Genomic DNA, 15,579 nt, shown 5'->3' with positions numbered 1-15,579 from the left:
CATTTAGTAGTTCAATGTAAATTGCACACCATCTAGAGACTGTTGTATGCAATGTACACACCATTTAGTAGCTCAATGTAAATTGCACATCATCTAGAGGCTGTTGTATGCAATTTACACACCATTTAGTAGCTCCATGTAAATTGCACACCATCTAGAGACTGTTGTATGCAATGTACACACCATTTAGAAGTTCAATGTAAATTGCACACCATCTAGAGACTGTTTTATGCAATTTACACACCATTTAGTAGCTCAATGTAAATTGCACACCATCTAGAGACTGTTGTATGCAATGTCCACACCATTTAGTAGCTCAATGTAAATTGCACACCATCTAGAGACTGTTTTATGCAATTTACACACAATTTAGTAGTTCAATGTAAATTGCACACCATCTAGAGACTGTTGTATTCAATTTACACACCATTTAGTAGTTCAAAATAAATTGCACACCATCTAGAGACTGTTGTGTGCAATTTACACACCATTTAGTAATTCAATGTAAATTGCACACCATCTAGAGACTGTTGTGTGCAATTTACACACCATTTAGTAGTTCAATGTAAATTGCCCACCATCTGGAAACTGTTGTATGCAATTTACACACCATTTAGTAGTTCAATGTAAATTGCACACCATCTAGAGACTGTTGTATGCAATTTACACACCATTTAGTAGTTCAATGTAAATTGCACACCATCTAGAGACTGTTGTATGCAATTTACACACCATTTAGTATCTCAATGTAAATTGCACACCATCTAGAGACTGTTTTATGCAATTTACACACCATTTAGTAGTTCAATGTAAATTGCACACCATCTTGAGGCTGTTGTATGCAATTTACACACCATTTAGTAGTTCAATGTAAATTGCACTCCATCCAGAGACTGTTTTATGTAATGTACACACCATTTAGTAGTTCAATGTAAATTGCACACCATCTAGAGACTGTTGTATGCATTGTACACACCATTTAGTAGCTCAATGTAAATTGCACACCATCTAGAGACTGTTGTATGCAATGTACACACCATTTAGAAGTTCAATGTAAATTGCACACCATCTAGAGACTGTTGTATGCAATTTACACACCATTTAGTAGTTCAATGTAAATTGCACACCATCTAGAGACTGTTGTATGCAATGTACACACCATTTAGAAGTTCAATGTAAATTGAACACCATCTAGAGGCTGTTGTATGCAATTTACACACCATTTAGTAGTTCAATGTAAATTGCACACCATCCAGAGACTGTTTTATGTAATGTACACACCATTTAGTAGTTCAATGTAAATTGCACACCATCTAGAGACTGTTGTATGCATTGTACACACCATTTAGTAGCTCAATGTAAATTGCACACCATCTAGAGACTGTTGTATGCAATGTACACACCATTTAGAAGTTCAATGTAAATTGCACACCATCTAGAGACTATTGTATGCAATTTACACACCATTTAGTAGTTCAATGTAAATTGCACACCATCTAGAGATTGTTGTATGCAATGTACACACCATTTAGAAGTTCAATGTAAATTGAACACCATCTAGAGGCTGTTGTATGCAATTTACACACCATTTAGTAGTTCAATGTAAATTGCACACCATCCAGAGACTGTTTTATGTAATGTACACACCATTTAGTAGTTCAATGTAAATTGCACACCATCTAGAGACTATTGTATGCAATGTACACACCATTTAGAAGTTCAATGTAAATTGCACACCATCTAGAGGCTGTTGTATGCAATTTACACACCATTTAGTAGCTCAATGTAAATTGCACACCATCTAGAGACTGTTGTATGCAATGTACACACCATTTAGAAGTTCAATGTAAATTGCACACCATCTAGAGACTGTTTTATGCAATTTACACACCATTTAGTAGCTCAATGTAAATTGCACACCATCTAGAGACTGTTGTATGCAATGTCCACACCATTTAGTAGCTCAATGTAAATTGCACACCATCTAGAGACTGTTTTATGTAATGTACACACCATTTAGTAGTTCAATGTAAATTGCACACCATCTAGAGACTGTTTTATGCAATGTACACACCATTTAGTAGTTCAATGTAAATTGCACACCATCTAGAGACTGTTGTATGCAATTTAAACACCATTTAGTAGCTCAATGTAAATTGCACACCATCTAGAGACTATTTTATGCAATTTACACACCATTTAGTAGTTCAATGTAAATTGCACACCATCTAGAGACTGTTGTATGCATTTTACACACCATTTAGTAGTTCATTGTAAATTGCACACCATCCAGAGGCTGTTGTATGCAATTTACACACCATTTAGTAGCTCAATGTAAATTGCACACCATCTAGAGACTGTTTTATGCAGTGTGGACACCATTTAGTTGTTCAATATAAATTGCACACCATCTAGAGACTGTTGTATGCAATGCACACACCATTTAGTTGTTCAATGTAAATTGCACACCATCTAGAGGCTGTTCTATGCAATTTACACACCATTTAGTAGCTCAATATAAATTGCACACCATCTAGAGGCTGTTGTATGCAATGTACAAACCATTTAGTAGTTCAATGTAAATTGCACACCATCTAGAGACCGTTTTATGCAATGTACACACCATTTAGTAGTTCAATGTAAATTGCACACCATTTAGAGGCTGTTGTATGCAATTTACACACCATTTAGTAGCTCAATGTAAATTGCACACCATCTAGAGACTGTTTTATGCAGTGTGGACACCATTTAGTTGTTCAATATAAATTGCACACCATCTAGAGACTGTTGTATGCAATGCACACACCATTTAGTTGTTCAATGTAAATTGCACACCATCTAGAGGCTGTTCTAGGCAATTTACACACCATTTAGTAGCTCAATATAAATTGCACACCATCTAGAGACTGTTTTATGCCATGTACACACCATTTAGTAGTTCAATGTAAATTGCACACCATCTAGAGACCGTTTTATGCAATGTACACACCATTTAGTAGTTCAATGTAAATTGCACACCATCTAGAGACTGTTGTACGCAATTTACACACCATTTAGTAGTTCAATGTAAATTGCCCACCATCTAGAGACTGTTGTATGTAATTTACACACCATTTAGTAGTTCAATGTAAATTGCCCACCATCTAGAGACTGTTGTATGTAATTTCCACACTATTTAGTAGCTCAATGTAAATTGCACACCATCTAGAGATTGTTTTATGCAATGTACACACCATTTAGTAGTTCAATGTAAATTGCACATCATCTAGAGACTGTTGTATGCAATTTACACACCATTTAGTAGTTCAATGTAAATTGCACGCCATCTAGAGACTGTTGTATGCAATTTACACACCATTTAGTAGTTCATTGTAAATTGCACACCATCTAGAGACTGTTTATGCAATTTACACACCATTTAGTATTTCAATATAAATTGCACACCATCTAGAGACTGTTTTATGCAATGTACACACCATTTAGTAGTTCAATGTAAATTGCACACCATCTAGACACTGTTGTACACAATTTCCACACTATTTAGTAGTTTAATGTAAATTGCACACCATCTAGAGACTGTTTCATGCAATGTACACACCATTTAGTAGTTCAATGTAAATTGAACACCATCTAGAGACTGTGGTATGCAATTTACAAACCATTTAGTAGTTCAATGTAAATTACACACCATCTAGAGACTGTTTTATGCAATGTACACACCATTTAGTAGTTCAATGTAAATTGCACACCATCTAGAGACTGTTGTATGCAATGTCCACACCATTTAGTAGCTCAATGTAAATTGCACACCATCTAGAGACTGTTTTATGTAATGTACACACCATTTAGTAGTTCAATGTAAATTGCACACCATCTAGAGACTGTTTTATGCAATGTACACACCATTTAGTAGTTCAATGTAAATTGCACACCATCTAGAGACTGTTGTATGCAATTTAAACACCATTTAGTAGCTCAATGTAAATTGCACACCATCTAGAGACTATTTTATGCAATTTACACACCATTTAGTAGTTCAATGTAAATTGCACACCATCTAGAGACTGTTGTATGCATTTTACACACCATTTAGTAGTTCATTGTAAATTGCACACCATCCAGAGGCTGTTGTATGCAATTTACACACCATTTAGTAGCTCAATGTAAATTGCACACCATCTAGAGACTGTTTTATGCAGTGTGGACACCATTTAGTTGTTCAATATAAATTGCACACCATCTAGAGACTGTTGTATGCAATGCACACACCATTTAGTTGTTCAATGTAAATTGCACACCATCTAGAGGCTGTTCTATGCAATTTACACACCATTTAGTAGCTCAATATAAATTGCACACCATCTAGAGGCTGTTGTATGCAATGTACAAACCATTTAGTAGTTCAATGTAAATTGCACACCATCTAGAGACCGTTTTATGCAATGTACACACCATTTAGTAGTTCAATGTAAATTGCACACCATTTAGAGGCTGTTGTATGCAATTTACACACCATTTAGTAGCTCAATGTAAATTGCACACCATCTAGAGACTGTTTTATGCAGTGTGGACACCATTTAGTTGTTCAATATAAATTGCACACCATCTAGAGACTGTTGTATGCAATGCACACACCATTTAGTTGTTCAATGTAAATTGCACACCATCTAGAGGCTGTTCTATGCAATTTACACACCATTTAGTAGCTCAATATAAATTGCACACCATCTAGAGACCGTTTTATGCAATGTACACACCATTTAGTAGTTCAATGTAAATTGCACACCATCTAGAGACTGTTGTACGCAATTTACACACCATTTAGTAGTTCAATGTAAATTGCCCACCATCTAGAGACTGTTGTATGTAATTTCCACACTATTTAGTAGCTCAATGTAAATTGCACACCATCTAGAGATTGTTTTATGCAATGTACACACCATTTAGTAGTTCAATGTAAATTGCACATCATCTAGAGACTGTTGTATGCAATTTACACACCATTTAGTAGTTCAATGTAAATTGCACGCCATCTAGAGACTGTTGTATGCAATTTACACACCATTTAGTAGTTCATTGTAAATTGCACACCATCTAGAGACTGTTTATGCAATTTACACACCATTTAGTATTTCAATATAAATTGCACACCATCTAGAGACTGTTTTATGCAATGTACACACCATTTAGTAGTTCAATGTAAATTGCACACCATCTAGACACTGTTGTACGCAATTTCCACACTATTTAGTAGTTTAATGTAAATTGCACACCATCTAGAGACTGTTTCATGCAATGTACACACCATTTAGTAGTTCAATGTAAATTGAACACCATCTAGAGACTGTGGTATGCAATTTACAAACCATTTAGTAGTTCAATGTAAATTACACACCATCTAGAGACTGTTTTATGCAATGTACACACCATTTAGTTCAATGTAAATTGTACACCATCTAGAGACTGTTGTATGCAATTTCCACACCATTTAGTAGTTCAATTTAAATTGCACACCATCTAATCATAGAATCATAGAATCGTAGAGTTGGAAGGGACCTCCTGGGCCATCTGGTCCAACCCCCTGCTCAAAGCATGATTCGCTAAATCATCCCAGTCAGATGTCTGTCCAGCCTCTGTTTGAAGACTTCCATTGAAGGAGAACTCACCACTTCTCGTGGCAGCCTGTTCCACTCATTGATCACTCTAACTGTCAAAAAGTTTTTCTAATATCTAATCTGTGTCTCTTCCCATTCAGTTTCATCCCATTGCTTCTAGTCTTTCCTTGTGCAAATGAGAATAAAGTTGATCCTTCTACAATGTGACAGCCCTTTAGATATTTGTAGACAGCTATTAAGTCTCCTCTCAGTCTTCTCTTTTGCAAACTAAACATTCCCAAATCCTGCAACCTTTCCTCATAAGACAGGGTTTGCAGACCGGTCACCATTCTGGTCGCTCTTTTCTGAACTTGCTCCAGTTTGTTGATGTCTTTTTTAAAATGTGGTGCCCAAAACTGGACACAATATTCCAGATGAGGTCTGACCAAAGAGGAGTAGAGGGAAATAATGACTTCACGTGATCTAGACTGTATGCTTCTGTTAATACATCCTAGAATTGCATTTGCCTTTTTTGCTGCTGCATCACACTGTTGACTCATATTCCGTCTGTGATCTATTAGTATACCCAAGTCTTTTTCACATGTGCTGTCACTTAGCCCTATTCCTCCCATTCTATATATGCTTTTTTCATTTTTATTGCCCAGATGTAGTACTTTGCATTTCTCCCTGTTAAAAACCATTCTGTTAGTTGCTGCCCACTTCTCCAGTTTATTTAAATCTTTTTGAATCCTCTCTCTCTCTTCTCTAGTATTAGCTATCCCTCCTAGCTTTGTGTCATCAGCAAATGTAATCAGTTTACCCTCAATTCCTTCATCTAAATCGTTGATAAAGATGTTGAACAATACAGGGCCCAGGACAGAGACTGTTTTATGCAATGTACACACCATTTAGTAGTTCAATGTAAATTGCAAACCATCTAGAGACTGTTTTATGCAATTTCCACACTATTTAGTAGTTCAATGTAAATTGCACACCATCTAGAGACTGTTTTATGCCATGTACACACCATTTAGTAGTTCAATGTAAATTGCACACCATCTAGAGGCTGTTGTATGCAATGTACACTCCATTTAGTAGCTCAATGTAAATTGAACACCATCTAGAGACTGTTGTATGCAATCTACACACCATTTAGTAGTTCATTTTAAACTGCACACCATCTAGAGGCCGTTGTATGCAATGTACACACCATTTAGTTCTTCAATTTAAATTGCACACCATCTAGAGATTGTTTTATGCAATGTACACACCATTTAGTAGTTCAATGTAAATTGCACATCATCTAGAGACTGTTGTATGCAATTTACACACCATTTAGTAGTTCAATGTAAATTGCACGCCATCTAGAGACTGTTGTATGCAATTTACACACCATTTAGTAGTTCATTGTAAATTGCACACCATCTAGAGACTGTTTATGCAATTTACACACCATTTAGTATTTCAATATAAATTGTACACCATCTAGAGACTGTTTTATGCAATGTACACACCATTTAGTAGTTCAATGTAAATTGCACACCATCTAGACACTGTTGTACGCAATTTCCACACTATTTAGTAGTTTAATGTAAATTGCACACCATCTAGAGACTGTTTCATGCAATGTACACACCATTTAGTAGTTCAATGTAAATTGCACACCATCTAGAGACTGTGGTATGCAATTTACAAACCATTTAGTAGTTCAATGTAAATTACACACCATCTAGAGACTGTTTTATGCAATGTACACACCATTTAGTAGTTCAATGTAAATTGTACACCATCTAGAGACTGTTGTATGCAATTTCCACACCATTTAGTAGTTCAATTTAAATTGCACACCATCTAGAGACTGTTTTATGCAATGTACACACCATTTAGTAGTTCAATGAAAATTGCCCACCTTCTAGAGACTGTTTTATGCAATTTCCACACTATTTAGTAGTTCAATGTAAATTGCACACCATCTAGAGACTGTTTTATGCCATGTACACACCATTTAGTAGTTCAATGTAAATTGCATACCATCTAGAGGCTGTTGTATGCAATGTACACTCCATTTAGTAGCTCAATGTAAATTGAACACCATCTAGAGACTGTTGTTTGCAATTTACACACCATTTAGTAGTTCATTTTAAACTGCACACCATCTAGAGGCCGTTGTATGCAATGTACACACCATTTAGTTGTTCAATGTAAATTGCACACCATCTAGAGACTGTTTTATGCAGTGTACACACCATTTAGTAGTTCAATATAAATTGCACACCATCTAGAGACTGTTGTATGCAATCCACAAACCATTTAGTTGTTCAATATAAATTGCACAAAATCTAGAGACTGTTATATGCAATTTACACACCATTTAGTAGCTCATTGTAAATTGCACACCATCTAGAGACTGTTATATGCAACTTACACACCATTTAGTAGCTCAATGAAAATTGCACACCATCTAGAGACTGTTGTATGCAATTTACACGCCATTTAGTAATTCAATGTAAATTGCACACCATCTAGAGACTGTTTTATGAAGTGTACACACCATTTAGTAGCTCAATATAAATTGCACACCATCTAGAGGCTGTTGTATGCAAAGTACACACCATTTAGTAGTTCAATGTAAATTGCACACCATCTAGAGACTGTTTCATGCAATGTACACACCATTTAGTAGTTCAGTGTAAATTGCACACCATCTAGAGACTGTTGTATGAAATTTACACACCATTTAGTAGTTCATTGTAAATCACACACCATTTAGAGACTGTTGTATGGAATTTACACACCATTTAGCAGTTCAACGTAAATTGCACACCATCTAGAGACAGTTTTATGCAATTTACACACCATTTAGTAGTTCATTGCAAATTGCACACCATCTAGAGGCTGTTGTATACAATGTACACACCATTTAGTAGTTCAATGTAAATTGCACACCATCTAGAGACTGTTGTACGCAATTTACACACCATTTAGTAGTTCAATGTAAATTGCCCACCATCTAGAGACTGTTGTATGTAATTTCCACACTATTTAGTAGCTCAATGTAAATTGCACACCATCTAGAGACTGTTTTATGCAACGTACACACCATTTAGTAGTTCAATGTAAATTGCACACCATCTAGAGACTGTTGTATGCAATTTACACACCATTTAGTAGCTCAATGTAAATTGCACAACATCTAGAGACTGTTGAATGCAATTTACACACCATTTAGTAGCTCAATGTAAATTGCACACCATCTAGAGACTGTTGTATGCAATTTACACACCATTTAGTAGCTCAATGTAAATTGCACACCATCTAGAGACTGTTGTATGCAATGCACACACCATTTAGTAGTTCAATGTAAATTGCACGCCATCTAGAGACTGTTGTATGCAATTTACACACCATTTAGTAGTTCATTGTAAATTGCACACCATCTAGAGACTGTTGTATACAATTTACACACCATTTAGTATTTCAATGTAAATTGCACACCATCTAGAGACTGTTGTATGCAATGTACACACCATTTAGTAGTTCAATGTAAATTGCACACCATCTAGAGACTGTTGTATGCAATTTCCACACTATTTAGTAGTTTAATGTAAATTGCACACCATCTAGAGACTGTTTTATGCAATGTACACACCATTTAGTAGTTCATTGGAAATTGCACACCATCTAGAGACTGTTGTATGCAATCTACACACCATTTAGTAGCTCAATGTAAATCGCACACCATCTAGAGACTGTTGTATGCAATGTACACACCATTTAGTAGTTCAATGTAAATTGCACACCATCTAGAGACTGTTGTATGCAATCTACACACCATTTAGTAGTTCAATGTAAATTGCACACCATCAGGAGACTGTTTTATGCAATGTACACACCATTTAGTAGTTCAATGTAAATTGCACACCATCTAGAGACTGTTGTATGCAATTTACACACCATTTAGTAGTTCATTGTAAATTGCACACCATCTAGAGACTGTTGTATGCAATCTACACACCATTTATTAGCTCAATATAAATTGCACACCATCTAGAGGCTGTTGTATGCAATGTACACACCATTTGGTAGTTCAATGTAAATTGCACACCATCTAGAGACTGTTTTATGCAATGTACATACCATTTAGTAGTTCAATGTAAATTGCACACCATCTAGAGACTGTTGTACGCAATTTACACACCATTTAGTAGTTCAATGTAAATTGCACACCATCTAGAGGCTATTGTATGCAATGCACAATGCTTTCAGTAGCTCAATGTAAATTGCACACCATCTAGAGACTGTTATATGCAATTTACACACCATTTAGTAGCTCAATGTAAATTGCACACCATCTAGAGACTGTTGTATGCAATTTACACGCCATTTAGTAGTTTAATGTAAACTGCACACCATCTAGAGACTGTTATATGCAATTTACACACCACAGAGTAGCTCAATGTAAATTGCACACCATCTAGAGACTGTTATATGCAATTTAGACACCATTTAGTAGTTCAAAATAAATTTCACACCATCTAGAGACTGTTGTATGCAATTTACACACCATTTAGTAGTTCAATGTAAATTGCACACCATCTACAGACTGTTGTATGCAATGTACACACCATTTAGTAGCTCAATGTAAATTGCACGCCATCTAGAGACTGTTGTATGCAATTTACACACCATTTAGTAGTTCATTGTAAATTGCACACATCTAGAGACAGTTTATGCAATATTCACACCATTTAGTAGTTCAATGTAAATTTCACACCATCTAGAGACTGTTGTACGCAATTTGCACACCATTTAGTAGTTCAGTATAAATTGCACACCATCTAGAGACTGTTGTATGCAATGTACACCCCATTTAGTAGTTCAATGTAAATTGCACACCATCTATAGACTGTTGTACACAATTTACAAACCATTTAGTAGTTCAATGTAAATTGCACACCATCTAGAGACTGTTGTATGCAAAGCACACATGCCATTTAGTAGTTCAATGTAAATTGCACACCATCTAGAGGCTGTTGTATGCAATGCACACACCATTTAGTATTTCAATGTAAATTGCACACCATCTAGAGACTGTTGTATGCAATATCCACACTATTTAGTAGATCAATGTAATTTGCACACCATCTATAGACTGTTGTATGCAATTTACACACCATTTAGTAGCTCAATGTAAATTGCACACCATCTAGAAACTGTTGTACGTAATTTACACACCATTTAGTAATTCAATGTAAATTGCACACCATCTAGAGACTGTTGTATGCAATGTACACACCATTTAGTAGTTCAATGTAAATTGCACACCATCTAGAGACTGTTGTATGCAATTTACATGCCATTTAGTAGTTCAATGTAAATTGCACACCATCTAGAGGCTGTTGTATGCAATGTTCACACCATTTAGTAGCTCAATGTAAATGGCACACCATCTAGAGACTGTTTTATGCAATGTACACACCATTTAGTAGTTCAATGTAAATTGCACACCATCTAGAGACTGTTGTATGCAATCTACACACCATTTAGTAGTTCAATGTAAATTGCACACCATCAGGAGACTGTTTTATGCAATGTACACACCATTTAGTAGTTCAATGTAAATTGCACACCATCTAGAGACTGTTGTATGCAATTTACACACCATTTAGTAGTTCATTGTAAATTGCACACCATATAGAGACTGTTGTATGCAATCTACACACCATTTAGTAGCTCAATATAAATTGCACACCATCTAGAGGCTGTTGTATGCAATGTACACACCATTTGGTAGTTCAATGTAAATTGCACACCATCTAGAGACTGTTTTATGCAATGTACATACCATTTAGTAGTTCAATGTAAATTGCACACCATCTAGAGACTGTTGTACGCAATTTACACACCATTTAGTAGTTCAATGTAAATTGCACACCATCTAGAGGCTATTGTATGCAATAAACAATGCTTTCAGTAGCTCAATGTAAATTGCACACCATCTAGAGACTGTTATATGCAATTTACACACCATTTAGTAGCTCAATGTAAATTGCACACCATCTAGAGACTGTTGTATGCAATTTACACGCCATTTAGTAGTTTAATGTAAACTGCACACCATCTAGAGACTGTTATATGCAATTTACACACCACAGAGTAGCTCAATGTAAATTGCACACCATCTAGAGACTGTTATATGCAATTTAGACACCATTTAGTAGTTCAATATAAATTTCACACCATCTAGAGACTGTTGTATGCAATTTACACACCATTTAGTAGTTCAATGTAAATTGCACACCATCTAGAGACTGTTTTATGCAATGTACACACCATTTAGTAGCTCAATGTAAATTGCACGCCATCTAGAGACTGTTGTATGCAATTTACACACCATTTAGTAGTTCATTGTAAATTGCACACATCTAGAGACTGTTTATGCAATATTCACACCATTTAGTAGTTCAATGTAAATTTCACACCATCTAGAGACTGTTGTACGCAATTTGCACACCATTTAGTAGTTCAGTATAAATTGCACACCATCTAGAGACTGTTGTATGCAATGTACACCCCATTTAGTAGTTCAATGTAAATTGCACACCATCTATAGACTGTTGTACACAATTTACAAACCATTTAGTAGTTCAATATAAATTGCACACCATCTAGAGACTGTTGTATGCAAAGCACACATGCCATTTAGTAGTTCAATGTAAATTGCACACCATCTAGAGGCTGTTGTATGCAATGCACACACCATTTAGTATTTCAATGTAAATTGCACACCATCTAGAGACTGTTGTATGCAATATCCACACTATTTAGTAGATCAATGTAATTTGCACACCATCTAGAGACTGTTGTATGCAATTTACACACCATTTAGTAGCTCAATGTAAATTGCACACCATCTAGAAACTGTTGTACGTAATTTACACACCATTTAGTAATTCAATGTAAATTGCACACCATCTAGAGACTGTTGCATGCAATTTACACACTATTTAGTAGTTCAATGTAAATTGCACACCATCTAGAGACTGTTGTATGCAATTTACATGCCATTTAGTAGTTCAATGTAAATTGCACACCATCTAGAGGCTGTTGTATGCAATGCACACACCATTTAGTAGCTCAATGTAAATTGCACACCATCTAGAGACTGTTATATGCAATTTACACACCATTTAGTAGCTCAATGTAAATTGCACACCATCTAGAGACTGTTGTATGCAATTTACACACTATTTAGTAGTTCAATGTAAATTGCACACCATCTAGAGACTGTTGTATGCAATTTACGCACCATTTAGTAGTTCAATGTAAATTGCACACCATCTAGAGGCTGTTGTATGCAATGCACACACCATTTAGTAGCTCAATGTAAATTGCACGCCATCTAGAGACTGTTGTATGCAATTTACACACCACTTATTAGTTCATTGTAAATTGCACACAATCTAGAGACTATTTTATGCAGTGTACACACCATTTAATAGTTGAATATAAATTGCACACCGTCTAGAGACTGTTGTATGCAATTTACACACCATTTAGTAGCTCAATGTAAATTGCACACCATCTAGAGACTGATGTATGCAATGCACACACCATTTAGTAGTTCAATGTAAATTGCACGCCATCTAGAGACTGTTGTATGCAATTTACACACCACTTATTAGTTCATTGTAAATTGCACACCATCTAGAGACTGTTTATGCAATTTACACACCATTTAGTAGTTCAATGCAAATTGCACACCATCCAGAGACTGTAGTATGCAATTTACACACTATTTAGTAGTTCAATGTAAATTGCACACCATCTAGAGACTGTTTTATGCAATGTACACACCATTTAGTAGTTCAATGTAAATTGCACACCATCTAGAGACTGTTGTATGCAATTTACACACCATTTAGTAGTTCAATGTAAATTGCACACCATCTAGAGACTGTTGTATGCAATTTACACACCATGTAGTAGTTAAATGTAAATTGCCCACCATATAGAGACTGTTGTATGCAATGCATACACCATTTGGTAATTCAATGTAAATTGCCCACCATCTAGAGACTGTTTTATGTAATTTCCAAACTATTTAGTAGCTCAATGTAAATTGCACACCATGTAGAGACTGTTTTATGCAATGTACACACTATTTAGTAGTTCAGTGTGAATTGCACACCATCTAGAGACTGTTGTACACAATTTACACACCATTTAGTAGTTCAATGTAAATTGCACACCATCTAGAATCTGTGGTTTGCAATGTACACACCATTTAGTAGTTCAAGGTAAATTGCACACCATCTAGAGACTGTTGTACGCAATTTACACACCATTTAGTAGTTCAATGTAAATTGCACACCATCTAGAGGCTGTTGTACGCAATGTACACACCATTTAGTAGTTCAATGTAAATTGCACACCATCTAGAGACTGTTTATGCAATGTCCACACCATTTAGCAGCTCAATGTAAATTGCCCACCATCTAGAGACTGTTGTATGCAATTTACACGCCATTTAGTAGTTCAATGTAAATTGCACACCATCTAGAGGCTGTTGTATGCAATGCACACACCATTTAATAGCTCAATGTAAATTGCACACCATCTAGAGGCTGTTATATGCAATTTACACACCATTTAGTAGCTCAATGTAAATTGCCCACCATCTAGATACTGTTGTATGCAATTTACACACCATTTAGTAGCTCAATGTAAATTGCCCACCATCTAGAGACTGTTGTATGCAATTTACACACTATTTAGTAGTTCAATGTAAATTGCCCACCATCTAGAGACTGTTGTATGCAATTTACACACCATTTAGTAGTTCAATGTAAATTGCACACCATCTAGAGGCTGTTGTATGTAATGCACACACCATTTAGTAGCTCAATGTAAATTGCACACCATCTAGAGACTGTTGTATGCAATTTACACACCATTTAGTATCTCAATGTAAATTGCACACCATCTAGAGACTGTTTTATGCAATTTACGCACCATTTAGTAGTTCAATGTAAATTGCACACCATCTAGAGGCTGTTGTATGCAATTTACACACCATTTAGTAGTTCAATGTAAATTGCACACCATCCAGAGACTGTTTTATGTAATGTACACACCATTTAGTAGTTCAATGTAAATTGCACACCATCTAGAGACTGTTGTATGCAATGTACACACCATTTAGTAGCTCAATGTAAATTGCACACCATCTAGAGGCTGTTGTATGCAATTTAAACACCATTTAGTAGCTCAATGTAAATTGCACACCATCTAGAGACTGTTGTATGCAATGTACACACCATTTAGAAGTTCAATGTAAATTGCATACCATCTAGAGACTGTTTTATGCAATTTACACACCAATTAGTAGCTCAATGTAAATTGCACACCATCTAGAGACTGTTGTATGCAATGTCCACACCATTTAGTAGCTCAATGTAAATTGCACACCATCTAGAGAATGTTTTATGTAATGTACACACCATTTAGTAGTTTAATGTAAATTGCACACCATCTAGAGACTGTTTTATGCAATGTACACACCATTTAGTAGTTCAATGTAAATTGCACACCATCTAGAGACTGTTGTATGCAATTTACACACCATTTAGTTGCTCAATGTAAATTGCACACCATCTAGAGACTATTTTATGCAATTTACACACCATTTAGTAGTTCAAAGTAAATTGCACACCATCTAGAGACTGTTGTATGCATTTTACACACCATTTAGTAGTTCATTGTAAATTTCACACCATCCAGAGGCTGTTGTATGCAATTTACACACCATTTAGTAGCTCAATGTAAATTGCACACCATCTAGAGACTGTTTTATGCAGTGTGGACACCATTTAGTAGTTCAATTTAAATTGCACACCATCTAGAGACTGTTGTATGCAATGCACACACCATTTAGTTGTTCAATGTAAATTGCACACATCTAGAGGCTGTTGTATGCAATTTA

This window comes from Dendrobates tinctorius, unplaced genomic scaffold, assembly GCF_039654945.1.
Source record: "Dendrobates tinctorius isolate UK_male_01 unplaced genomic scaffold, ASM3965494v1 ptg000019l, whole genome shotgun sequence".
In the NCBI taxonomy this organism is placed as follows: Eukaryota; Metazoa; Chordata; class Amphibia; order Anura; family Dendrobatidae; genus Dendrobates; species Dendrobates tinctorius.
Note: the sequence above shows the minus strand (reverse complement) of the source record.